Raw genomic sequence first — 24,500 nt, 5'->3', positions numbered from 1 at the left:
GGATTACCTGACCTCTCCCCCCGCCCCTTCCTCCAGATTTTTTTCCCCTGATGTAGCAGTGGGAAGGAGACAAATTTAAGGCAAACCTCCAATAATTAGATTCCATACCTGGTAAATTGTAACAAATTTATAAAATTTTCCATATATAGAATCTAATTACTGGGGACAGGTAATCTTATGATCAAGATTCTCTTGAATTTGATTAAATATGGTACATCTATTTTATAATGGTAGTAGGTGGGTTATGTGCAAAAGATTTTAATCACTTTAATACTAATATAAAAATCAAAATAAAATAATCCTTAATTTTTAACAAAAAGCCGGACACAGTGGCACTTAACAGACCTTCTGTTCAAGGGACAAGCTCTCTTAGGCCACATACAGCCATATGGTTTCTCTTGGGAGAGTCACTGTCCTCCAAGGAGAAACCACCAATATACAAATGTTTTGGATTTTTTTCTAGACCAAAATGACTGCTCCAAGAGAAAAACAACCCAGGAAAAGCTAGGGTTAGGAGAGTTTCTTGTGGGAGAGCAAATATACATATTCTTAGGCTATAGCTCATGTCTCTCTGAACAAGTTAGTCTATAAAGGTGCTACCCTGCCCTGCCTTTTCCCTAATTTTAGAATAACATAGCTACCTACTTTTTTCTCTTTTTAACAACAATTTAGATCTCTTTATCCCTGATCCAACTCTACTTATTTCACCAATATTGGAACTAGACCAGAAATTAATTTGATTCAGTGAATTTAGCTCTCAGCCCTGGACAATAAAGTTTACTTGCCTTAAAATTCAAATCCCAATTAGTGGTGTAAAGATGCCTTAAGGTACACTTTGCTTCTCACCAGAACCAAATGTTCACTTTTATAGTTCAAAAATAAATCTGTGACATTATATTTTTGTGTGTGCATATACTGTAACACAATGTGCTGCAACACTTTTAGAATTCTAAAAGTTCAAAGTTAGGAAGTTTGCCAACATATAGACTTGAAAATAAACACAGCTAAAAACAATCCATCTTTTCTTTTTTTTCTGTAAAATAAAATAATTTCCTGTAGAAGTAAAAATATGTTGCCTGTTTAACCAAAAACAGCTAAACACTCCACTACTGCAGGGTTCTTATGTCACTTTTAAAACTGCATGTTTGCCTTCAGCATTTTCTACATTGTATACTTTCTACTAGTTAAGTGAAAAGGTAAATTTCTCTACTGTTACTTAACAAGACATTCTTTTGTCATATTCAAGCGGCTGAAGAAAAATCTATGGCATTTCTGTTCCGTAATGGCAGAAATGTTGCCTTGATTCCCCTCATTCCCTAAATCTGAATTTCACTCCTTCAGAATTAACCTGCACTTTATCAGGATGTGCATTTATATAGCTAGTACCTGTACCTCCCACCTAAAGAAGAACAAAATGTGTCCTTAGTTATATCCCTGCAATCTCAGGTTCACTGGCATTGTTAGCACCAAGGAGAATTTTGCCCAGAGAGGAAAAGGGAAGGAACAGGAGCTTAAACTTCTAACTGTGTAACAGAGCATATGCTCCGATTCTGTACACGCTACAAAAGAGATATTTTTAAATATACTCTAATAAGCATTCTGCAGTTCCATTATTAAATGACTGCTGACATTGTTAACAGAAGTGAAAACAACATGCAAATTTCACGCCTGTAAACTTATACCCTGATAATACTTTTTGCAGGAAATGCTAAAATTACTGAGCAATATTACCTACAACATGGGACTAGTCTGAATAATTATTACTGACGTTGGCAAGCCTTTACTTATGAGAAGTGTCACTAAATTCAATAAGCCTACTCAGATAAGTAATAATTACTCACTGATGACAGTATAGGTTGCACAATGCAGTCCTCGAAGATGATATTGCATGTGCATACATGTAAAATCTCACAAGGGAGCCAAAATCATCATGATCTGTGTGGTAGCAGAACTTACAGTTATTTACTCATTCAGTATATAGGCTGTCTTTTACAACATGGGCTCATAGTGGCTTACAACAAGAGAACAAAATAACTTATCAAACAGGAATACAAAACAACTTAAAAAGCAAGACTAGTATCAGTTACAGCATAAATAGAGTTAAAATTCTGATTAGGAAGTGAGTTTGTATTGCACTGATTTTGTGTTCTTGGCAAACCAAGATCAGCATAACCTAAAGGGACTCAGCATGAGTTGTTTGCTTATACCCAGGGTTCAAAATACAGGGGCGGGGGGGGCAGCGTTGAGCTCTCCCATAAGATACTAGAGCCCCCCTGTTAGATTTTGAAAAATCAGCCTGGGAGGGTCTCTCCAAGTTTATTAGGCATCGTGATGGGGAGACCAATTTTTTTTTTTTTTTTTTTTTGCAGACCTCCCCAAAAGTCAAAGTGCTATTCAAACCTTGTTTACACCTTCTCTAAATTTGGACCAATGAATGCTGAAGATGTTGCAGAGTCAACTGAAACAAAGAGTTCTCTATTATCTTAAATTCTCTTTTTAATTGGTTTTCCTACTATAACTCTGATTCCTGCCCCTACTGCATCTAAGCCAAGGCATTTTCTGATTAATTTATAGCCATTCTGCAATTTAGACCACCATTTGCATCATCACTTCATTTAATCCAATGACTTCAATGAGTGGCACTGCTTTAGTCCATGTTACATTTGGCCAAGTTCTATGCAAGTATTAAATATGCTTTACAGTTAGCCACTAATATGTCTATATTATCAAAAGCAAGGGAGGTTTAATTATTCAAACATTTCCATTAATGTTTGAACACATTTAGAAACCTTGCACCGATGGAAACACTGTATAAACAATGCCACACCATCTGGATGAATGCAACTACCCTATAAGTCAAGAAAAATGTTCCATCTTTTCTGTTTTATACTTCCCTGTACCCTTTCACTATGACGCACATTTTGTTTGTTTGTTTGTTTGGAGGGTTTCGCAAATGCTACTAAAGGGAAGTCATACAGATTAAACCACTTAATTTGTCTATGAACCCGGTGAACTCATTTCTTGAACAACCAAAAAACTTGTAGTAATTACCAAATTTCTAAGTACTCCATGCAGTAACAGAGCATCAATAAAGGTTGCCTTATTTTTGCTGCTTGTTTGGAGATGCTAGGAATAACTGAAAGGCATTTACACTCCATGTCTGGCACCACATGATATTTCAGGAAAAGAGAAAGTATTTTCTCAATATGAACATACAGATAGTATAGAATGCCAGGACAATCATTGCCTAATCTTTACTAAACGTCCTGGATCAACACTTAACATATCTGTGCCAGTAGGGAGTCAGATGCCGAAGTCCAGATCCCACTTGTCTGACTGTCTACTAAGAAAATATACAGCAATTTTCATTTTTGACCATTTAACATCAATTGGAAGACAGTTGTGCTAATTAAAAGATATTTATTACTATTCAACTTGACAGCAGATGTGCTCAGAAGAATTTAACTACCCATAAGCAAACCCATATAAACATGTAGATCAAAAAAATCCATATAATCCTATCATCTATGTAGCTGAAGAGATACAAAAAAAGGCCAGAAGTGACTTTTAATAAGTATTTGTATATCATATAACACAGCGGAGGTCTGAGATCAGAGTTTCATTACACAGACTATAATTACTGCAATCTTAATTAAACTCTAACCACGAAGAGCAGTTAGAAATGATTTCTTCTAATAGTCTGAAACAAACTTGTGTCATGCTGACATAGGTACTTGGTGCATACAGTGAAGATCTGTCATGGATGGCTATGTTTAAGTTATGTTGGATGACTTCTGGAGGAAACTGGTTCTTTTTAAGGGGAAAAGATGACCCACAGTGTTTATCTTTTTATGACGTTATAGCTTAATGCAGCAGTTCCCAAACTCTGACAGATTGCGTACCACCAATTTAAAATGACACAACCTTAAGTACCACCAGCATTTTTTTCAGTTCAACCTTAAGTTCCACCAGCAAATTTTTCTCATATAAAGTAACTACAATAAATCTGTTAATGCATACTACTGACAGGTTGTCTGTGTACTGGGATTTACTGTGCACTGGCTTAATGTAGCTTCAAACATACTTAAAGCTCTATAATGAGGAAGTAGTGTTTTCTTGTTTCAGCCAGTCATGCTTCTGGTCAAAATAAAGATTGTGGAAGAAAGGCATCTGAAAGTTAGGATGTGCAGGAAGTAATCAAGACTGGACGCATCTACACAAGACTTACTGAGGATCTGCCAAATTAGTGCTGCCGTAAAATATCCAAGTTTAAATTTGTGGCCCTATTAGGATAGGAAATTAATTAACCCCACCACAAGTTAGTACTTGTAAACACAAGTACTGCCCTACACAAGCATTTTTTAGTGCACAGCAACACATATGTAGACGCTGACTGGGCTGGCTAGGGAACAGGGGTGCTTCAGTGCAGGGGAGTGCCTGCTTGCTAGCCCTGCACTAGGGCACCCGTGTGCCCTAGCCAGCCTGTCTGCAGTACACTGAACTAGGTTGGAGCAGCCCCAGGCAGGCAGGCCGACTCCCAGGGCCCCCTGCCAGCCAGGGCTGCACCAACCCAGCTCAATGTGCTGCATTGCTGGGCACAAGTGAAGGTGCAGTGCCCAAGGGCAATAAACTTCAGCACGATGTGCGCCAGAGTTTATTGCTTCACATTAATTGCATGGATAGACACACCCACCACACAGCGAACATCAAATGAAGGCTTAACCAGCGACTTCCATGTGCTGTAGGGTAGAAAGGTTTCAGTTGGATTGGTTGCATACACACTTGAGGACCATGACCTAGTTTTAATGAACTTGCTGTTCATTTGTTTAAGGGAATATCTTAATAAGTTTAAAGGAAGTCTGTTATCAGTGATGGAACTTATTCACATTCCTGGTTATTAGCATGGATAAGCCTACCATCTGCCCCACAATCCTAGCTGCACTCCTTCCCCTTGATCCACACACAGTCCCATTCTTCCCACAGCATTAGATAGGCCCCATATTTACCTCTAACATAGACCTACTCCACCTTGTACCTCCAGTTCAAATCCCTTCCCTAACATGCTGTCTCAGCCCAGTCTCTGGGCTCCTATCACATTTGGGAGCCAAGAGCTTTTACCTGCCGGTACAAGGGAAAGGAACTTTCCTTTCAGACTTCCGGGAAAGGAACAGGAAACATGGAGTGTAGGAGAAGTTTATTTCAAGAAGCAGGGCTGTGGGACAGAACAAGGTAGCAGGATGCAATGAAAAGCAGAACAACGTGAACTCTGACAAACCCCAAGTGGTTCACCAGATATGATTTATGGTCTGACGATCTGCAGGCAATTAGTCAAAATGGAGCTCCTCTACACCTACGCACACGTTCTCAGACTTCACTGAACCCTAGGCACACATCCAGACTTCACTGTGCTTGGCAATGCACAACTGGTGAGTCCTATACCCCCCTACAGCCACTTAACACTCCTGTGCTCCTCCACAGCTTTGCTGCATGCTGGGTCAGTTGAACTGAGAAAGAATGACCCAGACAGTGGGGGGATATATTTTTTTAATAAAATTTGTACTTGAGGCCAAATTAGCCGAAACTAATTCCAAATCCAAGAGTCCAGAACCATAAGTGGCCCTACTACTGGCAAACATCCTCCACCCACACCTGGGGCTTCAGAAGTTTCCAAAAACTTTGGCCAAGCATCCTACTTTCAGGCCCAAGCCCTGAGGCTTGGGGTTCGGATGCCCCTGAGTTTTGCTTGCCCTTTGCCCTCAGAGCAAGCAAGGGAAGAGACTCCCATTTCCATAAACTGGGCTTAAAGCCACTGCACCTCAGCGGGTACTGAACCAAGCAAGAAGAGCAGTTCTCCTGCAAAGCGGTTCAGGAAAACTGCCTTCTTGGACACAGGTACATGGTATTTCCCCTGCCAGGTTAAGAAGCCACTACACAGTGAGGGGTTATAGAGAAAGGAAGGTTTTCGTTAAAAGGACCAGAATGGAAAGCGAGTATATAGAAGGCAGGGTAGCCTTATAGGCTAACTAAATAATATATAGCTATGTAAATATATTACATATGTTGATATATATAGATTTGAAAGAGCCTGTTTGAGGCTGGGGCCCTGTCTGCAAACCAGGACAGGTTTGTTCCCCATAGTTGCCCTGGCACAGTCATCCTTTTCTTATCCTATTACCTAGATTAGCTTTCGTGACTTTTCTGGTCCTATGGGTTCTTTTCTTGTTTGCTGCACCAATCTCAACCCCCCCCACACACACCACCATCTCCCTTCCCACCTTTTATATTCAAATCACTCACTCTGTCTACTGCTTTATGCTCATCCTTTCACAGCATCTGATGGAGTGAGCTCATGTTCACAAAAGCTTATAGTCTCTATATAAAAGTAGTTAGTTTATAAGGTGTGCATCTACCCTGCCTTCTTAGTTTATAAGGTGTGCATCTACCCTGCCTTCTGCCTGACTGGCTTCAGACTAACACCGCTGACTACCTCTCTCTGCTCAAAGGTGTTTACAACCTGCCTGGGCTCCACAGTAGACCCCTGGGGCTTAGTACAGAAAAGCTCAAACATCTTACTGGCTCCCAAAATGGCTGCCTCATCTCCACAATGAAGAATGCCTATTCCCTCAAGATCGACACATTTAACGTCCACAGTTAGGGTGGCCATCGAGGTGCCTCAAGAACAGCGGACAGTTGCATTTAGTGCAACGGCCCCCACCACCATGAACGCCACGTGCCTCCTGAGACTGGGGTGGCAAGGTGAGCTTCCGCAGGCTGCGGGGGCAGGGTTGGCGCCAACCAGTGAAAAATAGCAGATATAAAAGCAGTCGGTTTCATATCAATAGAGGACAGAGGACCAGAAAAATGGACTGTCCTCTATAAAACCGGGTGAATGGTCACCCTATACACAGTGCTGCTGCCTGGCAAAAATGTATAACAAAGCCAAGCGCCCCTGCACCAACCCTATTCTCAACCATTTTTTAAACACAAGGCAACTCTCATTAGATTCAAGGCACCCCTTAGAAAATGCCACCTTAGTTTTCACTCATTTTTTGACTGTGGAAAAAGAACAGAACAATTTTTCTGTCGCGAAGATCTCAGAAGACCACAACCGTTCAAAATGCTTTTAACATCATGGATTCCTATTTGATATCTTTGGTTTTATCTTGAGCATCATTTTTGCACACCGTAACAGTGGTAATACTATGTGGGAGCTCAGGGCACCCTTGAAAGAATTTCAAGGCACCTCAGGGTGCCACAGCACCATGGCCGAGATCACTTGTCTACACCATTGCTAAATACATCTCTTCCTCAACCCAGTCTTCCTGCACAGCCGTGGATCCTTCACATACCCGTTTCCCCCCTTGTTTCAACCCCTCATTTTCTGCTTTCTCTCTCACCAAATCTCATTCCCCTTTTTCACCTGATGCCGCCCAGCCTAGCTGCTTATTGACTCTGGGAGACAGAGATGGCAAGACACCAAAACGGGTTTACAGGTAGCTGAGACTACTTGACAGTTCTATCAGTTAATCTTGGCCAAGCTCTGTTTCCTTATCCTGCATGAGAGAAACGACTCTGATAATGTCTTGGAGACAGGCCAGTTCTGAAAATCTGAAATGATACATGCAGTGTACATGGGTCTGTTCATGCACATGACAGGAGCTTTCATTCCTCTGCTCTGCTCATATGAACTCCAAAGAAACTGATGTCAAAACGGAAGGGAAACTTTTAATTTTAAAAAGTGTTGTATGTTCCATCTGGAGAAAAAAAAATGCTGGTAAATATTCTTAAGTTACAGAGGAGAATCTCTCTCCTATAATGTTATAGTGGCAAACTGTCCCAGCCTCTTTTGGGCACATGGCAGACTGGGAAGGGAACAGGCAGCCCACCAGCAGAGAAGGCAGGAAGAAAAAAAGCAGAGCTGCAGATTGAGAAGGGAGAGGATATCCAAGTGGCACCAGGAAGGTGTGGGGCATTTCTGCCAAAAAGGTTGTCCCCCACTGCTTTAGTGAGGAACAGAGGGACTTGAGCCCGGAAAGAGCTGGTAGTGCTTCCACAACATGAAGTACATTCAACACACCAAAATGGAAACAGATGTATAGGAACAACAGTGCAAAAAATTACATTGATGTATGACACCCTCTTAACTGTTAGAAATTCACAGTTCTCCTTGTTTCTTAGTTTAAGAGAGCTAAGAAGAATTGATCTCTTGTAATGGGGCAACAAAAGACCCATTACAAGTTGCCTTTCTTTTTCTCTTTGTAGACACTAATGTAACCCAAAAGGTACTGTTCCCAACTTTCTTGGACACGAACAAGAGAATGAAGGGTCCCCATATGCTGCTTACTAACCTGTACCAGACTACATAACGACCTGGAATAGATAGGAGCCAAGCCAAAATTCAGACAGACTTATTGTTCCTCCTTTTACCCTGAACTGCCCATCAAAAAACTCATCTTTCACTGCATTCATTTTGCTCTCTTTTTAGTATCTCGTCTCCTACACTCCAGAATTGCAAAGCCGTGCCACTGTACACAAAAGAGCAAGGTTAAGAGGATAACAATTTATCAACCTTCATTGCCACTCTGAAGATTCAAACTTCAATTCTATGCATCAGCTTAAGAACTGGTGGTACGAACTTTGAATGTTTTCAGAGTATTAGACTTCTTGTAAAGAGACAAAGGAGAGGGTGTTAAAAGCATAAGGGATTAGGTACTTTTTCTGATGTTTCTCAAGGACTCCGCTCCTCCTTATTCTCAAACTGCTCAAAATGACCAAGCTCCCTTTGACTGCTCATTCAACTAACATGGGAACAAGCAAATGCAACAGCGCACCTTCAGTTGTCTGTGCAGAAACCTCAATCTACACGTCTCATCTAAACCACCTTAAGACTTCTCTATTTGTATTTGGAGGCCTTTCCTTTCTCTTACATGAGCCAAGGGAGCTGAAAGTGGTTAGGATATTTTCTACTAATCTTCTGCAGTGTTACAGAAGCACCTGAAGTGTTACTGCAATTTTCTTCACCTACCATTTCACTACCAGTGGCAAAGTGCATTTTCCCCGACTCCCCTAGTACTGAAAAACCTGTAAGTGCCATGAGGCTGTCTGGAACTACGCATCATCAGCATAAGGTCAAAAAGGATTAAAAGCAACAGCATTTCCCTCAAGAGAAGTAACCAGGTGAGGTGACTATCTAACCGCCTCCATTGTGGCTCTCCCTGTTCAGGAAGGCTCCAAGAGAATGCACCAGTTTATAAGAAGCATTTTATATATGTTACGAATGAGCATGTTACCTCTATTTATGAATGGAAAGTAAAGGTTTTATTAACTACTGTCAGACAGGGAGAGAATGTGTGCCTCAAATTAGAATTTGGCGCACATGAGTTGTCATATAAAACCATCCAACTGTTCCATACTACAATCCCTGTTCCGTACTGGGACCCTCTGAACTTCTTAGCAGAGAGCCCTTCCCCTTCCAATTAGCTACATGGGAACAACACGGAGGTACTATTTCATAACATCAATTCATAATTTCCTTCCCTCTCAGGGATTGTGACTCCAAAATGAAAAACCCTGGTTTCAGAAGAATGTGCGCTATTATGAAAGCATGCTAAGTTCTTCACAGGAACACAGACCAACAATTTCAGAAACAACCAAGCAGAAGCTTAGTTTATCATGATTTTCAGAGATGTTGAACACTGATATAGCTTCCATTTCTCAACAGCTAGAATGTTATTCTTCCTACCTGGTACTGAAATACTTAAGCATTTACTATGCCCACTTTCCAAAACATTGTCCACTCAGTCTTTGTCCAAAAAGCTTGGATCTAACAGCTGGAGGTTTCCAAATTGCAGATATCTGACCTTTCTTTTAAGGTATTGGCAGAATATTAGCAGTCCTAAACCTCTGTATCACTTACTTTTGTAGTATACATACATCACAACCTATAATCCCTAATCAACCTAGAAAAATAACTGACTGATAAACCAATCTGCTTGTAAAACCATTAACAGAGTCTAGCTTCTGTATCAACTGGGTAATTTCCTGAGACCATTTTTAATCCCTACCACTAAATCATTAATCCCTGGCCTTTCAAATAGTATCTTTCCTCTAAATTTACCAAATAGTTTTGCAGCTCACTAAAAACTAGCTGAATAAATAACAGTAATAAAAATGCACCTGTTGATACTGGAGGATTCAGAGACTTCGAGTACACTGTTGATCCCTTTAATGCTGCTATTTTCTAATTGGAAGGAACCATTCAGAAATGAATCTATGCATCTGGCCAGTCATTTGACACCTGGTGTGCACTGCTCATGATAACATGAACTCTCCAATATGCTTGCCATTATGAAGAGGAGTGAATTATTTCATCATACCACTTATGGCCATGCCAGGGGCACAGATATTTGTACTAAGAACAATTTAAATTTAATGGGACCACGGTTATCAACATTAATTGTCATATTTTCTCAAACTGGCATTAAAATGTTCCCACAGTATTGCTGTTAATGTCAATATAAATTATGCATAACAGATTATAGCATTCACTTACAAAGATAAAATTCATACAGGAAAAAAAGAAAGGAATGAACTGGAAAAAAAAGATTGAGCTAAATTCAATGTATATTTATTTGTTTCTATAGGATTTCTCAGTATTTTTCCAAAAATGTGAAATTATCTTTTTTGGAGGGTTCCCAAAATATGTTGTCCCACAAACAAATGTTAATATAACCATTCAATCCAAAAGCAAGGGAAGTATTCCTGTTAATCAGCTATGCAGACATTGCATACAAAATGTTCCCAAGGACCAGATGTGAGATCTGTACCTGCATTCAGGAAAAGATTAAACAGAATAGTATAATGTGCGGGAGTTTCCTCTCAGTGACTGCAGCTTTGGAGGGAAAATTTTAACATTTTATTTTACTGAGGTTAACAGAACTATTTAGCACAGCTCTTCTGATGGCATGACTAAAGGAGTAGGCCATGTACTTATAGTCATGTAAACAAAGATTTCTAATATTCAAAGCAAAACAATAGGAAGCCAACATCATTATGTATATTTTGCACAAATATGCGAAGAACATTAAAAGGAATATATTTCTACTTTAAGTCCATAAAGACCTAAAGTACAGATTGTGGGCTCCTTATGTATTCTAATGAACAGCTGGTTACTCGCACAAGTAATTCCACTGAAGTCAATGGAACTACTCTTGTGAGTAACTGAATGTTGCCAACTGTAGTGACAGTATAGAGAATTTCTTGGTATTCAGTGTTTGATTAAAGCCCCAGCTAGTGAAGTGAGGCAAATGAAAATGAATCTCAGGTTTACTTTATAAATTAATTAAATAAATAAATAAATAAAAGGTTCTAGCAGGGCATGAGAAAAGACTGAAAACCAATGCCTTAAAAACTCAAAAAGAAAAACCACATCTGAAAGAACCCAAAAAGAATTAAAGTCCATGAGTTTTAAGCCAATCCTACCATTCCAGGAAATGAGAGAGGGAGAACAGGGGGAGGAGCCAATTCAAGATTTAAGCCAATCCCATGATTCTAATAGGCCTGATTCATGATTTTATTATGCTGTGGTTTCTAATACCAGTAACACTTCACCAATTTAAGTCTAGCAAATGAGCAAGAATGTGTGTTAATAGGCAGCCTGTAGTAAGGCTAATAAAAATAAGTATTTCTGAACACATCCTCAACCAAAGGAGCAGATCTTATTTCAGCCAACAGAAACTGCAGCACCTCACCCTGCAACTCTTTATGCCATGCTGTGTCACTGGCTATTGTCAATAAGTCTTCCCACAAATCATTTCGACATTTAGATCTGGACTATTTTTTAAGGAAATTATTTCAAAAAAAAAAAAAATGCTTACTCATTAACCTACTATCACTGTAACAGCAAGACAACTCCTAAACTCCCTGTACTCTGTTGCACTGCACAACTTTAAATGCACCATTTACTATACTAGATTTCAAACAAAGAACATTCTGAAAAACTGAAATAAATCAATGTTTAAATGCAACTCCTAGCCAGTCCATACAATAGGGGTTAAATACTACCATATGGTGAAGAAACACATATGTTGCCTTTTTAAAACAAAGAACATGAATAATTTCTTTTAAAAAGTTCTATTTTTAACATGACAAGAAACTAACTTTTCTTCTTTTCTTTTTTTTTCTTTTTTTTTAAGAAAAAGAACTATAAGCTGTGATAAGGACATATTTCTGGAAGTGTCACAATTCTGGGGAAACACTCCTTAGGTTATTTTAAATGTTGGTTAGTAAATAAATACTGCACCTCACTTTCCATTAGTCCATGCCTCAATATGTCCTGAAAGCTAAGAGCACTTCAGTGTTCACCATCTTTTTAGAGGAGCAAAGAAAAAAAAATGTAAGCATAGTGTAGCTGTATCAAGAACGTATGAACAATTCCCTACCAGCCAAAACAAATCACAAGCTACATCAACATTTTCCTTTTACTGTACCCGTTTCCAAAGAAGCTCTATAAATACTTAAATATGTTAATATAGCAGCATCTTTTCAGCAAATATTCTGAATCAGAACTGCCCTATACACAGAGATTTCATTTTCAATACACTGCTCCCAGTAATTTCATGAAACATGTTTTCATTTGATTCCTGAACAAACGGGGGGGGGGGGTACGGACGACAGAACCAATCTACCAAAATGAATGTATATGAAATAGATACAGGCTGGCTGAACTAAATATTAGTGGTTTTTAAAATGATCTGCATCTAGCCATTATCCTCTGTGCCAAGTATTTGTTTTTATCATTATAGTCTATACTAAACATGCGTGAATTCTAAAAATAGTTGCAGATTGTAATTACACATCCCTTTTAGTTCCCATTTCACTTTGAAAAGAAGATTAAAAGCTAGATCATCTCAGAAACTGCTCTTAAAAATTTTGGGAGCCACAAAATTATCCTACTTTGCAATTTGGAATGCACTGCTGGAAAACATTTCCTTCTAGACATAAATATGACAGCCATGATGTGAAAAGGAAAGCTCAACCACCACACAGCAAGATGTAAAGAAAATGGACTGATAAGGCCCACACAAAATCTATTTCTTAGATATTTTAATGTGTTTGCTTACTAATATAACTGTATAAACTCTAATTAGAAGTTCAGTGCCATGTGACAAATTCGATCCCTGCATACAGCCATGTAAATTCAGAGCAACTCTACTAAGTCACTGGTAAACATCTACAGTTATGCACAGTAAAATATCGACTTTGCAGAGTTAATACTTGTTTAACACTTGCAACAGCCTAGTGACATCATCGTTCCAAAGAGTGGTCATGTTAATGAAAGGTTAGCAAAATGCTTTTTAACAACACAGGTGAACTGAAGTATTTTTTAATCCACAGTAAAAGCCTCAGTTCATTCATCCCACAAGATTTTAAACAATTTAGAGCACTGATTTAATTAGCACATCGAACATGTGACTTTATCATCATGTAAGTAGCTAAAGCTCCTGTGCCAATATCCTGGCAACACATAGTATTCTAGATGTTAGCTCACAACCGAGAAACAGTAAACAAATGAATCACCTTATGGCAGTTAAACACTAGTACAAAACCACATGATGGGACTTACTTGGCAATAAATTGTTTGGCAGCAACTTAGGTGCGCAAGTATTGTCCATCCAAGCACTAATTACATCTGAGAACATATGCATAATATCCTGGGACTGACTATATGAGTGTTGCTGTTGTAATGCAGCCTCAGGAATGTAAGGGGGAAACTGATATTAAGAAACAAGGGTCAGAGCTGATGTGGCTCTACTGATATTTTAGTAAAGTAAAAACAGCAAAATGAATTATCTACGCTGAGTAATCATCACATGAGAAAACAAAAAAGACCAATGGCCTCAAACAGGAAAGCAGGTTCAGCAAGCCAAGGGTATTTGCTGACTAACAAGTAATGAAAGTAAATACTTGGACTCAAATAATATTAATGAAAGTTATGGCTACATTAACTACCTTGATCACAACCTAGTAATACGTGCTGTGTGGACTCAATAATACAAACAAGAACAGGAAGATAAATTTCTGCTACGACAAATGTTAATACAAACTTTTTTTTTAAAAGAAGTTTAATTTTTTATTTAAAAAACATTAAAGGAAAAATGCTGCTCTTAGTTATGCTAATGTAATTCCAGAACAACTCCAGTGATGATGCCTCTGGAGTTACTGTGCAGTTGCAATGGTGTAACTAAAAAACAGACTATTGCCCAAAGTGACTGAGTCATAACAGCTTTATCCTACCACTGAAACTTATAAACATTTACAACATGTAAGATGTCTGCTTTGAAAAAGGAATGTTGCTGCAAGGTTCAAATATTTATATTGCAGATATCTAATCAAATAAATTTCTTTTCTGCTGTTTTCTGCAATCCAGTCATTAATTATCCCTATGTAGTTTATAGATACAGGAGGGAGGAAAGTTAAAATATGTTAGGGTTCCCAAACTATCATTGTACCTAAGGACTTTAGTCTAAGCTATTTAAATATACGGAGCATAATTCCACCTGGAGATACACTCATGCAACTCCCACTAAAGTAAACGGGAATGGTGGACATATAATCTATCAGAGGACGGCACTGAGCTCAGGGACTGCATACATTCTTGCCTACTTGACAACCACCATGCAGAGGTATTAAAAGAACAACAGTGAGTTTTATCAAATGCTGTTTCTGAAAAGAAATTTAATACATCCTGAAGTATTAAAAGCATACATCTACACATTCATACTTGTGTCTTAAAAATGTAAAACAAGTATTTTAGAAGTTAAATACACAGGCTCAGACAAGTTCCTTCCTGCTGCAAGCAATCAGTTTGCATTTCAGCTGCCTATTTTTTGTGGCATTAAGATGTAGTACAGTAGGACATCCTAAACACAGTTTTCCAGGAACCATATGTACATGCATACTTGGGCTCTGATCTGACAACATTTTATGGGCTTGATCATGGACTGAGAGTGGTTTCAGTGAAATCAGTGGTGTGTTGAAGTAAGCATGTTAAGTCTTGACAGAACTAGGGCCCTCCAAGGTTGTTACATACACCTTTGGGCTTTGGATCAGGCCTTTAGTAAGTGTAGTAAAGATATCTTCTCCACTTGGGGAAGGAGGGAAGGGAGAGACAGTATATCGCAGCGTACAAATCACTGGACCAGATTATCAATTGGTATAAAGTGGTGTAACTCTACTGAAGTCAGCTTCACTCAGAGACCTTAAAATGCAAATAATCAGACCTCTCAAAGTTTACAAAGCATTTATATCATTCATCTGATTAGGCTCCTCCAGTCTGCGCATACGTAGCGTCATCTGACGTATGCCATACAAACACCCTCAAAAAGCACATTTTAAAGGGTGTGCATTTCTAACTCAAGTTAGGTGAACGGGCTGTCCTCTCTCAAATTATTCTGTAGTTTTCAAAAAAAAACACAAGTATCTTCATGTTTGCTGGAGTGAAGCTGAATGGAGATAAGCTACGCAAACAACCAGACAAGCAATGAAGATTTAGCATGAAGACCTAAACACGTTGATCTTTTCATGAAATGTTTTTGTGCTTATAATTGGCATTATTGAATCTGTGTGATTACATTTTGCTATGACCAATTATAGCAAAATAAGATGTAGCGTTTTTTTAAAATGCCGTTACTGTCACTGGAAAACTTTAATCTATACAAGTTAAATGTTACTACTGCTATTCCATTCTGGCCAGCAAGTCAGTTATTAAGGTCATTTGCAAACAATAGGTAGCACTAACATTAACGATGTAAACTCTTTTCATTTCCCCAGAGTACTGAGCAATAATCACTCATATTTACAAAGAGAGAGCTTCTCCCAATGAACATTGTTTTAGTAACATTTAGCGATTCGGAAGGTCTTGCTGAGCTATAAAAACCCTTTTGGAAAAGACCTGTGCTAATTCATGAACACCCACCCTTTCTTGATACCCAAGTGTCAGATACCCATCTATTAGAACAGTCCAGCTTTTAAGACCAGGTTATTCTCAGTCATCTTCATTCTCCATCCCCACTGTTCAACTGCTTCAGATGAGTACAATCTGATGAATGGTTTGATTTTTTTAGCATTACATTATTAATGCAGAATATGTAATAATACCTGCTAAACAAGCTACCACATCAACATCATTGGTCTTTAAGAGATCATGGCCCTGCAGATAAATCCAGAAGGAGATTATTAGACACAACTTAAAAAATGCTCCTTTATAATATACCTGGACAAGCTGAGCTAGGCCTCCTGCTTGTAGAGCAAAATGAAATAATTATACATATACGCAAGCCACTTTATTACACCGGGCTTATTCAAGATGGCTATGGCAGTTATCTTTGTGAAACTAAAGATGTCTCCTTGAATAACTGAACTGTAATACTAATTACACTACAGGTGTCCCTGGGCAACTTCTGCTGCCAGTCCTACTAGTAAAAGCTCAGACAAACAGCACCTTCAACTGCAGGCACACAGGCAATAAGAAACAGCACAGCTTCTTTCAGGCTCTGTTTTGACACCATCAAAGGACATGTTGACACAAAATGAAGCAACAATGCTGCAACCAGAGAGTTGTTGTTCTTCTCCCCCCCCCCTTTCCCCATCACCAAAACAGATGCAGGCATTTAAATTTACCAAAAAATATTAATAATAAAATCCCTAATTGTTGAACAGCTTTTTCAAAAGATGCGCCTGCCGCACAAAGAAAACAACTTCATGTTGATCCCTGTGCAGGGACGCTTCTTACAGGGCAGGGGGGAGGAATTCTTGCTCTCAGCTGGAGAGAACATTGTTTTTTAAAGAGCATTTGCTGGCACTCATGGCCATCATGGGCTTAGTTTTATAGTGAGGGAGTTAACAGCATGGAAAAGGAAGACATGGCTCTAACTTAGCCAAGTCTCCAGGGCTTTTGGAGACCAAGTGGCTGCACAAAAAGGGGCTCAGGAGAAGGCAGCAGCAGGAAGGGGAAGTTCTTGGCTGGCATCAGGCAGGCCGTGTTGTCTGGGCAGATACGAGCTCTTTTCTTAGCCCCGCCAGAGTTGGGGATATGGCTTTTCTTAAGCTTCCCAGGCTGGACTCAACACTTCGAGTCCTTCATCCTGCTCCCAGCCCCTTCCCTTTGTTATGCACAACTCCGCCGGGCCAGTGCCCCTTTCCCCCACCCAGAAAAACATCGCGGCTTCCAGCCAAGCAAACTGCATCTCCTGAGGGAAGGAGGGAGGAGCCCCCCCCTTCACCCCCTCCCGCCCGGCCCCAGTGGCTGTGGGGTCCCACACAAGCCCGGGGGCTGCCCCGTGCCCACCCCCGGGCGGCCACACCTCGCCTGCCCTGCCCAACCCAGCCCCCGCCGGCAGCACCGAAGTGAAGTTGAAAATTGAAAGTAATTACCGGAGCAGCCCCAGCGCCGCAGCGCCGGCCGGACACCCGCCTCATGCGCCCGGGCATCGGGGCAGCCTGTACCCGCCCGCGGGGGCTCCCCCTCCATGACGTGCCTGCGCCGCCGCCCTGCCGCGCCCCCGGCCTCGCCCTTTGTTCAGGCCGCGGAGCAGGGTCCAGCGGCTCTGCCCTGGCCCGCCCGGCCCGGCCCAGCCCGACTCCCGCTCCTGCCTGCCCTACGGGACTGGCCCGGCGGCGTCCCGGCCCACACAGGCCCCGCCCCCGGCCCCGCCTGCCCGCGCCCCTCGGGCCAGGTAACCCCGCCCCTACACACACACACACCTTGCAGCCACGCACAACCCAACACACTTCTCACGTACCACCCCCCCTAACGCACCCTTCAGCCATAGACATCCCAACACACCTTTCAGCCACATACACACACACCAACACTCTTTGGCCACACATCTTTCAGCCACAGGCACCAAAACTCTTCAACCACACGCACACCTTTCAGCCACACACACCCTTTGGCCACAGCCACAGACATGCTTTTCAACCACATCAGCCTGCAATACCACCTCCACCACAGTGCACACAACTCCTCTCACACAGCCCCCCCCCAACACACCTTTCAGCCACACACACATTTAACACACCTTTCAGCCACATCAACCTGCAAAACCACCTCCACCACAGGACGCACAACAAGTCTTCTAGCCCCTGCATTGTGATTCAGCATCTCCTTGAAGTGAGGCAGGATATTAATGCATCAGAGTAATGTCTGGGTCAAGGTAAAGTCTAGTATCACTGCTCTCCCAGCTTCCCATTGCAACAGACTGCTCTGGTACAAGGCAGGCTTGAGGAGAAGAGGAGGGGCACACGGGTAATCTGGCATTCAGCAGATAGGCTGAATAGAAGGAAAAGTGCCCCATGCTACGCTGTGGTGCTTGGTTCCCTTTTTTTAAAGATAGATATCTATGTTCTGTAAAAAAAGAAAGAAAAAGAAAAAGTTGAATATATAGCTGCCAAGTCGAGTTAATGAAAAACCCTTTGGTAGTTAACTCATTTAGTGCAGCAGGCATGAAATAAAGTATGTGGCACAAGGCCAAAGCATAAAGGATCCTCTCTGGCCATGTTCTGGGCTCCCTTGCTCACTAGTGGGCTCTCCCTCAGTCTAACAAGGAATGATTCTGGCCATTTCCAGAGTGAAGTGGGCAGTTGTCTTCTCCAAAAGGTTGCATTTAACCGTCCTACCTCAAACCATGCGGCCATTTGCCAAAATAAACACCAGAGCCTACTAGAGACATGACCATGGAGCCTAAAAATATATATATAATTAATTAATTAATTAAGGTTACTTTCCTCTTGCGGGTCCTGTTCAAGATGCTCCCAAGCAACTCATTCCTGGTAACACCACATAAACATAAATTATACTATCCAAAGTGGAGTGGAGACTTGAACCGAGCACAAAACGTGGTATGGTTCATGACAGGCATTCCTTTAGTGAATGTGCCTATTGTGTAGTGTAGAAATGACCATTATTCATAGCATTCATGGAGTCTGTTGGTCAGCAGCACTTTTATTCTACCACACCACCAAGCTTTAAATTCAAGGCTTTCGAACTCAACTAAATATTTACCGGCTTTTTTTTAAAAAAAGAAATCTACCAAAGTTTGAAACATGGCAATTTTCTTCATAAAAGGCCATCCAATTTTTTTTTAAAGCTGCAATCTCCTCTAAAAATCAATGAGGAATTCTGCTTTAAAAAAAATAAAAATCGATTGGACTATAAGGCCCAAAGTGATTTTCCTAGGAGCACTTTGCAGTCATTTAAAATCATTTAGTGCCAAGATTGCTACAGATCTACATGACAAGGCTGAGGTGAGGATGGGTGTAACTCCTGGTTTACATGCCACCTTTATTATTATTATTATTTCCTTTCCCAGACAGGTATGAAGGGAACATGGTTATTATTAATACATAGTGCTGGGTCATGTTATATCTATTTCCTTTTTCTCTAGGGTCTCAACTTGTTACTCCAAATAGCCTCCTCTGCAGAATCCTCCCCTGCACTTCATGAACACAGACCTACGAGAGCCCATGGCCGTGCTGTGCGAGGGTTAATCCGCATATTTAGCCCTGTACATACACCCAGGGAAAAGTATGTGTCAATAAATACAGGAGACCGGCTCCAAGCTGGGAACCCTGGCGAGCACTCACACAAATGCACTGGGAGCGGAGGCGAGGCGAGCTGGGGATTGGCGGGCTGGGCTGTCAATCCCGGGGCAGGGGCGGGCGCATGCAAAGCAGAGCTACTTTGCATCGGCGTTCCCTATTCTTCTCTGCCCCTGCCTCGGCGAGTGACCAAACCCCGGAGCGGAGGAAACTTAGCCATTTGCACGGAAAGAGTTCGTCTCCTTCAGCAGTGCTGGAGATGGAAAATATTCATTGTCGCTTCAGTGAGGGAGGAAGAGATGGAGCATATTTAGCAATAAGCCGGCGGGGGGAGGAGCGGATGGGAGAGGAGGCGGGAGAGTCGTGCCTCTCCCAAAAAGGGGACTTTGACCTTACATTGATCTCCGAAGGGCTCCCAATTAAAGATTTCTTTTGGGGCGCGGGTCAGACTCTGGGAACGCCCCGACTGCCTCGAATTTATGAACTCATTAGTCTAATTTCATTATTTAATCATGCGCCCGGCAATCGTGTTTCCTTAAGAAAGGACTGACCTATTTTTGGCTGGAGATAAACGATCATGTTAACAGATGTTAATCTTGTAATCTGTTTTTCCTGTAAGCACTTCGCATACCCGCGTTTCAGACATTAAAAGAGAGAGAGAGAGAGAGAGATCTTTCCCATACGCCTTGACGTCACGATTCAGCTCTTATTAAAAATTCTTGCAATGGTTTCAAAGACATTAAATCTTTTTCACTTTATAAATGCTGATTTGTTCTGCCTCAACTCCCACAGGCTTTTATTTGCATTTCAAATTCCACAGGTTACACCAGTCGCCTTTCAGAAAATGTAAACCAACAATAAGGCAGCAAATGAGTGTGTGCGCGTGTGTGTAAACCAACAATAAGGCAGCAAATGTGTGTGCGAGGGTGTGTGCGCAAACCAACAATACGGCAGCAAGTGTGTGTGTGTGTAAACCAACAATAGGGCAGTGTGTGTGTGTGTATGCAAACCAACAATAAGGCAGCAAGTGTGTGCAAACCAACAAGGCAGCAAGTGTGTGTGCGCAAACCAATAAGGGAGCCAGTGTGTGTGCATGCATGTGTAAACTAACAATAAGGCAGTGTGTGTGTGTGTGCACATGTGTAAAACAATAAGGCAGCATGTGTGTGTGTAAACCAACAAAAAGGCAGCAAACGTGTGTGCCTAAACCAACAATAAGGGTGTGTGTGAGTGTGTGGGTATGTGTGTGTGTTAAATAAAAACCAGAATTACCGTTCAGAGGAAGTCTCAGCCAACGTGTACTGGCCCATCTAGTGTCCAAGCACTCCTTTATCTCTATGCACAAGGCAGTGAATAAGATCCAGGCACACAATGCACGTTCCCTAGAAGATACTTGTCTACTGCTGGGAGCTTATTAACGCTGGTAATAAATGGTGCTGACTCCTAACCAACACTTTTCAGTTTAAAATACAGGGTTCCTCTCTAGTAGTTAATTGCAGAGGTTAGCTAGTTTCAGAGTAAAAAAAAAACCACACACACAAAAAACCCCCACGACAACTGCTGACTGTCACTCCCCACCAGCCTCCAAACACGTCCACCTTATTTTAATGCCCCACCTTACTCACTTATAACAAACTTTATCCCTACAAAGTTTCTGAAACTTGGCGAAGCAGCTTGATTCAAATTAGGATCGCAACTGTTTGGTATGCTAATTCTCACTGGAGATAGTGGCGGGGAGAAGGAAGGGGGGTGGGAAGGAGGAGGAGGAGGAGGAAAGCTTTTATAGTACAAAATGTCTGGAACTGCATTATTTCTATGCTGTTCTTTTCTTTTCTTCCCCCCTTTTCCTCCCCCCCCTTCCTCCCCCTCCCCCAACCTTTTTTATTATACACCCCCCCGCCAACAAATAGACTATTTTCATCTTCTGGGAGTAATTGCTACGGGGACATTGTCCTTCAAGCCCGTCTCAGCCTTCCACTGTCTCTCCGTGAAGAATTGTTTTCTCCCCCACCCACCCCCAACTTCCCCTGATAAACTGTGGACTTCTGTAATGGGTATCCTTCACTTACACACTCCCATCAGCTGCGAGTGTAACTAAAAAAGAAGGGAAAACACACACACATACACACACAGGCACACACACCAGGCATTTCATGCACACACCGAATCAATACTATCAGCAAAACCCCTTAATAATTTAAGTGGCTACTCCAGCCTCCGAACCCCATCACCCACCTTCATTAGCCGGAGCATTTTACTTTAAAGTAAGGCAATTTGCTCTTTGTTTCTTAATGGATGAAGATTGAATTCCAGCTCCCCCCATCGCCTCTGACAAAGTGTACAAAGCCAAAAGGCTCCTCCAGCCCATAAATCCCCCACCACTGCAGTAAAAAGGGGGGAAAAACGATCGCTTTCTCCCAAACAGGACAAAGTTACCATTTTTCCCGTCCCTTCGATGACTGAGTCACATTAGCCATTAATTGCAAACCCGAAGTTTTTTTTCCGCCCCCAGGGGTGCAGGCAGGGGATCCCCAACCCCCCCTCCCCAAAAAGAAGGAAAGGAAAGGATCCTGGGGAGATCTCGCCGGTGCCTTACCTCGTCCGCTTAAGGTAACAACATTTTAGAGAGGGCACCCAGACAAACAAGAACCTGAAGGTGAAACCATGCGCTGAATGCAATAAGGAAAGAGCTGCACATGATTCACTGCGCCGGCTCCACTCCGGCAGCCGGGGGGCGGCTCGCAAACCGCCCGTGCCCAGCCCCACGGGCCGGGCCCCTCCAGCGCCCCGCCGGCGGCCAGCTCCGCTCTGCCCCCCGCCGCCCGCACCCCGCTCGGCCCCGGCCCCCCGCTTCGCTTCCCCTCGGCCTCCCCCGAGGTGCAGCCTGCTGCCTTCCCCCAGCCGGGAGAATGGTCTCTTCTATATTAAATGCACACACTATCTACTATTGTCTCATCAGCACAAAGTTCTGGTACAATGCGGGGAAAGTCGAGATGCTCGAAATGAGTCATATACAAATAATTATTCCACTAATGGGACTGATTCATTAGCCGGGCTGTTATTTAGCTCACCTCCTTCCAAAGCACCATGTGTCCACACACTCCGTTCCTGGAAGCCCTCGCAGAAGCGGACAGATCTATATTTTGAAAGAGACAAATATGGGTTTGCGTGTAAAGTTCCATTTTTACCAGCTGCTCCCCCCGCCCTGCCCTCTCCGAGCTGGGAAACATACACACTTTGGAGTTATCCCAGAGGCGTTTAGCTTAGAAACATTAGGTGCGGTGGGGGGAAGCCCAACAACTCTACCGATAACATATTTATAGATTTATTCAAATATACAGCAACAAAAAAAGCATTGAAGCCCTCCATCAAGATCAAAGAGTAATGCTGTTCAACAGTTAGGCTGGAAGAGTTGAAAGACCTTTGAACAAATCAATCTACCATATGGCTTCCTACCCCCTTCCCCCCCCCAAAAAAAACCCAACAACAACCCACCTCATGTCTGAAAAAGTTCAGTTCTTATTTTCCTATATAGATTGCAAAGCTCAGTGTAAATCACCCCAAATGTGTGTGCCAGAGGCGATTAGAATATGTTTAGTCTGTGGCTGGAAACCCTCGTTTAATCTGTGAGAGATTGGTGGTAGACATCAAGGGTGGGGAGGGTTTTTTTTTCTTTGTCTAATAATGTGTGACGTAGAATTGACATGCAAGACTTTTGAGGAGGGTTAAAATTATCTTTTCACCATAGACAGATTTTTTCCCCCCTCCTCTTGCCATGTTCCTCCTGGTGACTGAGTAGCTCAGAGGAACACACTGTCCAAATCACCCCATCGTGGTTCTTGCCAGACAATCAAGCTCTGCAGTTTAAACGGTTACCTAGTGCTGTGGTATTTGTGCACAACAACGTTTCAAGCTGTTGTGTCTCTCCAGCTTCTTGCACTTGCAACACAAACTTCTACAGGCGACTTGCAAAAAAACCCAAAATAAGATACAGTCCTTAACCCTTACAATTTCTAGTGCTTATTGCCAGAGGAGCTGGAATAAAGAAAAGAGGGCAAGAGGGAGGGGAAGAAAGCAAGCAAGGGGGAAAGTTTGTAATGAAAGATACACGAATCATAAAATGTAAGCTATGTGTGATTAATGATCTGCACTAATTTGAATAGCAGGCATGTTAAAGGTCATTGACAATTGTTGCTGGTTTCAGCATGAATGCCTGAGTGGGATGTATTTTGGAACAATTAAATTTCATTCTAATTCATAGGGAAAATATTAGGCACATACACAGCCCAGTTAAATAGAGAAAAGACACTTTTTAAAAGGCACTTAGCAGATAACTCAGGAGCAGCTTCAGTATCTTAATGCAGTATGTTTCAAATGCTTTAATGGTAGATAATCCATACTCCAGAGTCTTTGTTTTGTTCTCTATGCATCATAAATAATCTTTCCTACAGATTTGCTTTTTTTAAAGCTCAGGGATAAATTCTGTTATTAGTTCCTCCAGACATACTCCATTGTAAGTAACAGTGGTCTCCAATATTCCAAATTTACACAAGCAGAATTCACCCCTTTAACTCCAATCATGTGCACACACAATGCAATGTGAACATTTCTATATCATTATTGTAGTTTAACATTTATTTTTACAAGGAGTAAAAAATCCATTATAAATCAGCATTCCTGAGTAGTATTTAAAACTATTGTATTAGGTTAATAATTTCCATATGGTGACAAATGACAAGTTAGGGCAATGAAAGCTGTATGAAACTTCTGAGATCTTTCATGTAACAATGTAATTTTCATAACCTGCATCTAGTTCTCTCTAGTCTGTATAGAATCCTTCTGTTAAACAGTAAAATGTGAACACACTCAGCATTGTAATTGCTATATCACTATGTCGTACA

General features: G+C 41.5%; 1 protein-coding gene across 8 annotated transcripts in view; it reads right to left on the bottom strand.

Annotated features, from left to right (window-relative positions):
- Nucleotides 1–23,202, bottom strand: part of ZNF516 (zinc finger protein 516) — a 210,666-nt gene extending 187,464 nt beyond the window's left edge. For 4 of the 8 annotated variants that reach the window (XR_016441376.1, XR_016441374.1, XR_016441375.1 and 1 more), the window contains exon 1: nt 22,196–22,383. The gene's annotated coding sequence lies outside the window, so the exon portion shown is untranslated. Of the gene's footprint in view, nt 1–16,158; nt 16,211–17,433; nt 17,671–22,195; nt 22,384–22,670; nt 22,736–23,094 lie in introns of those variants that run through there. The other 4 variants (XM_090039563.1, XM_090039564.1, XM_090039561.1 and 1 more) reach the window with 4 other exon arrangements.
- Between the last annotated feature and the right edge of the window lie 1,298 nt (nt 23,203–24,500).

Source organism: Crocodylus siamensis, chromosome 3, assembly GCF_052110815.1.
Source record: "Crocodylus siamensis isolate JL-2025a chromosome 3, ASM5211081v1, whole genome shotgun sequence".
Classification (NCBI taxonomy): Eukaryota; Metazoa; Chordata; order Crocodylia; family Crocodylidae; genus Crocodylus; species Crocodylus siamensis.
The sequence above is the reverse complement of the archived record's forward strand: the minus strand, read 5'-3'. Positions and strand labels throughout refer to the sequence as shown.